Source organism: Triticum urartu, chromosome 5 (assembly GCF_003073215.2).
Source record: "Triticum urartu cultivar G1812 chromosome 5, Tu2.1, whole genome shotgun sequence".
Taxonomy (NCBI): Eukaryota; Viridiplantae; Streptophyta; class Magnoliopsida; order Poales; family Poaceae; genus Triticum; species Triticum urartu.
In genome coordinates this window covers 39,895,658-39,902,323 of record NC_053026.1, presented here as the reverse complement: position 1 = coordinate 39,902,323, position 6,666 = coordinate 39,895,658, and positions in this window count along the sequence as shown.

Here is a 6,666-nt window from a genome sequence, read left to right as displayed (position 1 = left end):
GGTGCTCGCCTAGCCGAACCAGGGCACAATCACAGTAGTTCTCCTGGTGCCACCTTAGCCGATAGAGCGGAACGTAAGTGTTGGAAATATGCCCTAGAGGCAATAATAAAAGCATTATTATTATATTTCCTTGTTCATGATAATTGTCTTTATTCATGCTATAATTGTGTTATCCGGAAATCGTAATACATGTGTGAATAACAGACACCAACATGTCCCTAGTAAGCCTCTAGTTGACTAGCTCGTTGATCAACAGATAGTCATGGTTTCCTGACTATGGACATTGGATGTCATTGATAACGAGATCACATCATTAGGAGAATGATGTGATGGACAAGACCCAATCCTAAACATAGCACAAGATCGTATAGTTCGTTTGCTAGAGTTTTCCAATGTCAAGTATCTTTTCCTTAGACCATGAGATCGTGTAACTCCCGGATACCGTAGGAGTGCTTTGGGTATACCAAACGTCACAACGTAACTGGGTGACTATAAAGGTAGACTACGGGTATCTCCGAAAGTGTCTGTTGGGTTGACATGGATCAAGACTGGGATTTGTCACTCCGTATGACGGAGAGGTATCACTGGGCCCACTCGGTAATGCATCATCATAATGAGCTCAAAGTGACCAAGTGTCTGGTCACGGGATCATGCATTACGGTACGAGTAAAGTGACTTGCCGGTAACGAGATTGAACGAGGTATTGGGATACCGACGATCGAATCTCGGGCAAGTAACATATCGATTGACAAAGGGAATTGCGTACGGGGTTGATTGAATCCTCGACATCGTGGTTCATCCGATGAGATCATCGTGGAGCATGTGGGAGCCAACATGGGTATCCAGATCCCGCTGTTGGTTATTGACGAGAGTCGTCTCGGTCATGTCTGCTTGTCTCCCGAACCCGTAGGGTCTACACACTTAAGGTTCGGTGACGCTAGGGTTGTGAAGATATGTATATGCAGAAACCCGAATGTTGTTCGGAGTCCCGGATGAGATCCCGGACGTCACGAGGAGTTCCGGAATGGTCCGGAGGTAAAGAATTATATATAGGAAGTGCTATTTCGGCCATCGGGACAAGTTTCAGGGTTACCGGTATTATACCGGGACCACCGGAAGGGTCCCGGGGGTCCACCGGGTGGGGCCACCTATCCCGGAGGGCCCCATGGGCTGAAATAGGATGGAACCCAGCCCATAGTGGGCTGGGGCGCCAGCCCCTATAGGCCCATGCGCCTAGGGTTCCACCATGGAAGAGTCCATGTGGTGGAAGGCACCCCTAGGTGCCTTGGGGGGGAGGGAAACCTCCCCTTGGCCGCCGCCCCCCCCCTAGTAGATCTCATCTACTAGGGCCGGCGCCCCACCTGGCACCCCTATATATAGTGGGGGGGAGAGGAGGGATTTTACACCAGCCCCTGGCGCCTCCATCTTCCCCCGTTACGTCTCTCCCTCGTAGTCTTGGCGAAGCCCTGCTTCTGTGACGCCCTGCATCCACCACCACGCCGTCGTGCTGCTGGATCTTCATCAACCTCTCCTCCTCCCTTGCTGGATCAAGAAGGAGGAGACGTCTCCCGTCCCGTACGTGTGTTGAACGCGGAGGTGCCGTCCGTTCGGCGCTGGTCATCGGTGATTTGGATCACGTCGAGTACGACTACATCATCACCGTTCTTTTGAACGCTTCCGTGCGCGATCTACAAAGGTATGTAGATGCATCTGATAGCTCGTTGCTAGTTGAACTCCTAGATGATCTTGGTGAAACGAGTAGGAAATTTTTGTTTTCTGCAACGTTCCCCAACAGTGGCATCATGAGCTAGGTCTATGCGTAGTCCTTCTTGCGCGAGTAGAACACAATTAGTTGTGGGCGTAGATTTGTCAACTTTCTTGCCGTTACTAGTCTTTTCTTGCTTCAGCGGTATTGTGGGATGAAGCGGCCCGGACCAACCTTACACGTACGCTTACGTGAGACCGGTTCCACCGACTAACATGCACTAGTTGCATAAGGTGGCTGGCGGGTGTCTGTCTCTCCCACTTTAGTTGGAGCGGATTCGATGAACAGGGTCCTTATGAAGGGTAAATAGAAGTTGACAAATCACGTTGTGGCTTTAACGTAGGTAAGAAGACGTTCTTGCTAGAACCCTAAATCAGCCACGTAAAACTTGCAACAACAATTAGAGGACGTCTAACTTGTTTTTGCAGCAAGTGGTTTGTGATATGATATGGCCAAAGTTGTGATGAATGATGAATGATCTATATGTGATGTATGAGATGTTCATGCTATTGTAATAGGAATCACGACTTGCATGTCGATGAGTATGACAACCGGCAGGAGCCATAGGAGTTGTCTTTATTCTTTTATATGACCTGGAGTTGTCTTTATTCTTTTATATGACCTGCGTGTCATCGAGAGACGCCATGTAAATTACTTTACTTTATTGCTAAACGCGTTAGCCATAGTAGTAGAAGTAATAGTTGGCGAGCAACTTCATGGAGACACGATGATGAAGATCATGATGATGGAGATCATGGTGTCAAGCCGGTGACAAGATGATCATGGAGCCCCAAGATGGAGATCAAAGGAGCTATGTGATATTGGCCATATCATGTCACGTTTATTATTTGATTGCATGTGATGTTTATCATGTTTTTGCATCTTGTTTACTTAGAACGACGGTAGTAAATAAGATGATCCCTCATAACAATATCAAGAAGTGTTCTCCCCTAACTGTGCACCGTTGCTAAAGTTCGTCGTTTCTAAGCACGCCGTGATGATCGGGTGTGATGGATCCTTACGTTCACATACAACGGGTGTAAGACAGTTTTACACATGCAAAACACTTAGGGTTAACTTGACGAGCCTAGCATGTGTATAGACATGGCCTCGGAACACAGAAGACCGAAAGGTCGAGCATGAGTCGTATAGAAGATACGATCAACATGAAGATGTTCACCGACGTTGACTAGTCCGTCTCACGTGATGATCGGACACGGTCCTAGTTAACTCGGATCATGTAATACTTAGATGACTAGAGGGATGTCTAATCTAAGTGGGAGTTCATTAATAATTTGATTAGATGAACTTAATTATCATGAACTTAGTCTAAAATCTTTGCAATATGTCTTGTAGATCAAATGGCCAACGTAGTCCTCAACTTCAACGCGTTCCTAGAGAAAACCAAGCTGAAAGACGATGGCAGCAACTATACGGACTGGGTCCGGAACCTGAGGATCATCCTCATAGCTGCCAAGAAAGATTATGTCCTACAAGCACCGCTAGGTGATCCACCCGTCCCACAGAACCAAGACGTTATGAACGCTTGGCAGACACGTGCTGATGACTACTCCCTCGTTCAGTGCGGCATGCTTTACAGCTTAGAGCCGGGGCTCCAAAAACGTTTTGAGAGACATGGAGCATACGAGATGTTCGAAGAGCTGAAAATGGTTTTTCAAGCTCATGCCCGGATCGAGAGATATGAAGTCTCCGATAAGTTCTTCAGCTGTAAGATGGAGGAAAATAGTTCTGTCAGTGAGCACATACTCACTATGTCTGGGTTACATAACCGCTTGTCTCAGCTGGGAGTTAATCTCCCGGATGATGCGGTCATTGAAAGAATCCTCCAGTCGCTTCCACCAAGCTACAAGAGCTTTGTGATGAACTTCAACATGCAGGGGATGCAAAAGACCATTCCTGAGTTGTTCTCAATGCTGAAATCAGCGGAGGTAGAAGTCAAGAAGGAACATCAAGTGTTGATGGTCAATAAAACCACTAAGTTCAAGAAAGGCAAGGGTAAAAAGAACTTCAAGAAGGACGGCAAGGAGGTTGCCGCGCCCGGCAAGCAAGCTGCCGGGAAGAAGCCAAAGAATGGACCCAAGCCCGAGACTGAGTGCTTTTATTGCAAAGGGAAGGGTCACTGGAAGCGGAACTGCCCTAAATACTTAGCGGACAAGAAGGCCGGCAACACCAAAGGTATATTTGATATACATGTAATTGATGTGTACCTTACCAGTACTCGTAGTGACTCCTGGGTATTTGATACCGGTGCCGTTGCTCATATTTGTAACTCACAGCAGGAGCTGCGGAATAAACGGAGACTGGCGAGGACGAGGTGACGATGCGCGTCGGGAATGTTCAAAGGTTGATGTGATCGCCGTCGCACGCTGCCTCTACATTTACCTACGGATTAGTTTTAAAACCTCAATAACTGTTATTTAGTGCCAGCTTTGGAGCATGAAACATTGTTCGGGATCTCGTTTAATTTCGAGATGGCTACTCATTTAATCTGAGAATAATGGTTGTTCCATTTATATGAGAGATATGTTTTATGGTCATGCTCCCTATGGTGAAATGGTTTATTCTTAATGAATCTCGAGCGTATTGCTACACATATTCATAGTGTGAGTACCAAAAGGAGTAAAGTGATAATGATAGTAACCACATACTTGTGCACTGCCGCCTTGGTCACATAGGTGTCAAACGCATGAAGAAGCTCCATGCAGATGGACTTTTAGAGTCTCTTGATTATGAATCATTTGACACGTGCGAACCATGCCTCATGGGAAAAATGACCAAGACTCCGTTCTCAGGAACAATGGAGCGAGCAACCAACTTATTGGAAATCATACATACTGATGTGTGCGGTCCAATGAGTGTTGAGGCTCGCGGTGGCTATCGTTATGTTCTCACCCTCACTGATGACTTGAGTAGATATGGGTATGTCTACTTAATGAAACACAAGTCTGAAACCTTTGAAAAGTTCAAGGAATTTCAGAGTGAGGTTGAGAATCAACGTGACAGGAAAATCAAGTTTCTACGATCAGATCGTGGAGGAGAATACTTGAGTCACGAATTTGGCACACACTTAAGAAAATGTGGAATAGTTTCACAACTCACGCCGCCTGGAACACCTCAGCGTAATGGTGTGTCCGAACGTCGTAATCGCACTCTATTAGATATGGGTGCGATCTATGATGTCTCTTGCCGATTTACCGCTAATCATTTTGGGGCTATGCTTAGAGACTGCCGGCATTTCACTTTAAATAGGGCTCCGTCGAAATCCCGTTGAGACGACACCGTTGAATTATGGTTTGGTAAGAATCCTAAGTTGTGTCCTAAAAGTTTGGGGATGCGATGCTTGTCAAGAAACTTCAACCTGAAAAGCTCGAACCCAAGTCGGAAAAATGCGTCTTCATAGGATACCCAAAAGAAACCTATGGGTACACCTTCTTACCTTCAGATCCGAAGGCAAGATCTTTGTTGCCAAGAAATGGGTCCTTTCTAAGAGAAAGAAGTTTCTCCTCGAAAAGAAGTAAGTGGGAGGAAAGTAGAGCTTGATGAAGTATTAACCTCTTGAACCGGAAAATGGTGCAACTCAAGAATGTTCCTGAGGTGCCAGCGCCGACTTAGAGAGAAGTTAATGATTAATGATCAAGATACTTCTGATCAAGCTCCTACTGAAAATTCGAAGGTCCACAAGGACACGTTCCGCACCAGAGTGGTACGGCAACCCTGTCTTGGAAATCATGTTGTTGACCAATGGTGGAACCTTCGAACTATGAAGAAGCGATGGCCGGGCCCGGATTCGACAAATGGCTAGAAGCATGAAATCCGAGATAGGATCCATGTATGAAAAACGAAGTATGACTTTGACTGACTTGCCCGTTGAACGCGAGCCATAGAAAATAAATGGATCTTTAAGAAGAAGACAGACGCGGATGGTAATGTGGACCATCTATAAGCTCGGCTTGTCGCTAAGGGTTATCGACAAGTTCAAGGGGTTGACTACGAATGAGACTTTCTCACCGGTAGCGAAGCTGAAAGTCCGTCCGAATCATGTTAGCGATTGCCGCATTCTAATGATTATGAGATATGGCAAATTGGATGTCAAAACGCCATTCCTTAATGGTTTCCTTAAGGAAGAATGTATGATGCAGCCCGGAAGGTTTTGGTCGATCCTAAGAATGCTGACAAGGTGTGCAAGCTCCCAACGCTCGATTATGGGCTGGTGCAAGCATCTCAGAGTTGGAACATTCGTTTTGATGAGAATGATCAAAGCGTTTGGGTTTCACGCAGACTTTATGAGAAGCTGCGTTTACAAGAAAGTGAGTGGGAGCTCTGTAGCATTTCTCATATTATATGTAGATGAACATACTTTTGATGGGAAAATGATATAGAACTCTTGGACAGCATCAAATGCCTACTTGAATAAAAAAGTTTTTCAAATGAAGGACCTTGGAGAAGCCTGCTTATATATTAAGGCATCAAAATCTATAGAGATAGAATCAAGAACGCCTCATAGGTCTTTCACAAAGCACATACCTTGATAAGATATTGAAGAAGTTCAATATGGATCAGTCTAAGAAGGGGTTCTTGCCTGTGTTGCAGGTATGAAATGAGCTCAAGCTCATGTCCGACCCACGGCAAGAAATAGAAGAGATGAGTGTCATCCCCTATGCCTCCACCCATAGTTCTAATTATGTATGCCAATGCTGTGTACCAACCTGATGTAAACCTTGCCCGTAAGTTTTGGTAGGAAGGTACCAAAGTAATCCGGCAAGGAACACTGGAACAGCGGTCAAGAATATCCTGAAGTAACCTGAAAAGGACTAAGGAAATGTTTCTCGTTATGGAGGTGACGAAGAGCTCGTCGTAAAGGGTTTACGTCGACGCTAAGC